Here is a 1,858-nt window from a genome sequence, read left to right on the forward strand (position 1 = left end):
TGCCCCACTGAAGAAACCCAATGGGTTCTCACATGCTGCCATTGGGGTTTGCACAGCATCCTCATGCAGTCTGAGGCAGTGCCGTCCTCCTGGGTCACTTCTCTGCACGCTGGGATTGGACTAGTGTCTCATTTCCTTTTCTGCTTTGTGTTACCCAAGGCAACATGTTTCTCCCCTACCTCTCACCGGCCTCATGGAGGGCTCTTGCCCATCACCTCCATGCTTCACAGATGCAGATTCCAGGCATCTTTACCAAAGGAGAATAGAAAGTCGAGGGTTAGCAGTACACCACATGCTGCAGTGAGACCCCGGACTCAGGGAGGCAGAAAACAAGCGGCTCAAGCAACGGGGTCTGGGAGGGACTGAGCAAGAGTAGCCAGTTGGGAAGGTGTAATACATCAGCAGGCCTGCTGTCATGCAGCAATTTGCAGTCTGCACATTAGAGTGCAGCTGGAGGCAGCAAAAGCTGTAAAAAGCAGCCCTGGGAGCAATCATGAAAGAAAGGGAATCCAGTAGCTGATTAAGTGGTTTCCTTCTCATTTACTGTGACCTCAAAAAGCCACGGGTCTGTGCCAAGTTCATCAGTCTGCTTGACTGATAATCTGACATCACCGATGACTGCAAACGGGCAGGATGGGTTCAGGAATTTCCATACATCATGGTTTACAAGTCCTTCCTTCAGCAGTTCAAAACCTTGGTGCTCTTCTAGGCAGATAAAATTGCTGTTGGGATACAGATACGTATCCGCACATTTTGGCTCGCAGCCTGCAACTTTGAGACCGGGGGACCATGCTTTCCTACTAGAAGCAGTTTGCTGACACTATCAGGAAACTGGCAACCCCAGACATGTGCAGGTCTGTTAGCCACCCAGGTGGTTAATCAAGGTGGTATTGGCAAGTCAGCTGTCAGGCTGGTGGTGGTGGCTGTTTCATCACAGGTTGTAGGCCCATGAATGCCTCTGTAAGAATATTTGGGTTTCAGAGAATATTTGCAGTTTTTAAGCTACATTGATGCCACTGATGGCAGATCCCATCTCTTAGCTTCCCCTTAAAGGAGCCAGTCAATATGTTAACCATAAGGGGTACTGCTCCCTGATTCAGCATGGCCGGATGGACCACAGTGGCAGGTTTGTGGAAAGCACTCATACAGGGCACAATGACTGCCATTTATATGTTGAACTTTTTGCCCTCCCCAAAACAACATGACTTTCAACAAGCTACAAGTACCTCCTCTGCCCATACCCGTCTCTGGGGGAATGGAGTACTAGTTAATTGACTTATCTGCATTCTCTGCTGGAGCATCCTCTTTCCTTACAGTTGAGTGGATAGCAACAACTTTTTAGATAACCATATCTGTTATTAGTCTCACATATACACACAAGTAGAAATTTCAAAACAGCAGGACTGTAGACCTCTAATACTAAGTAAATCTCCTTCCTGTCTTCTGGTTTTCTCTCTCTCCCACAGTGTTTCAAAAGGCTAATACCTGCTTCATAGCATCCAGATGTTTGTTTCTGTTACGGTCTGTAAGACCTACCATCCAGACTGAGGAACTACTGGCAAAAGCTTTTGGCACTATGATCCAAAAATGCTGCTGTGCATTCTGCTGCTTTCTCATGCACCCACTCATGCACCAATGTTGGGTGAAATCTCACAGCACCCCATCTTATCTGTGTGATTATTACATTGCATTTCAGGACAAATACTCTTAACGCTGCTGCCACTAATTATAATATTTGTGTATGAGAAACTAAACAGTTTATTGTGATAAATAATTAAAACAACTCCAGCATACACAGGAAGGGCTGAGCTAATTTCTAACTTTCTGCACCCACCCCCACCCCAACTCCCACCCATCA

This window comes from Gavialis gangeticus, unplaced genomic scaffold (genome assembly GCF_001723915.1).
Source record: "Gavialis gangeticus isolate Ggan-Ray unplaced genomic scaffold, GavGan_comp1, whole genome shotgun sequence".
In the NCBI taxonomy this organism is placed as follows: domain Eukaryota; kingdom Metazoa; phylum Chordata; order Crocodylia; family Gavialidae; genus Gavialis; species Gavialis gangeticus.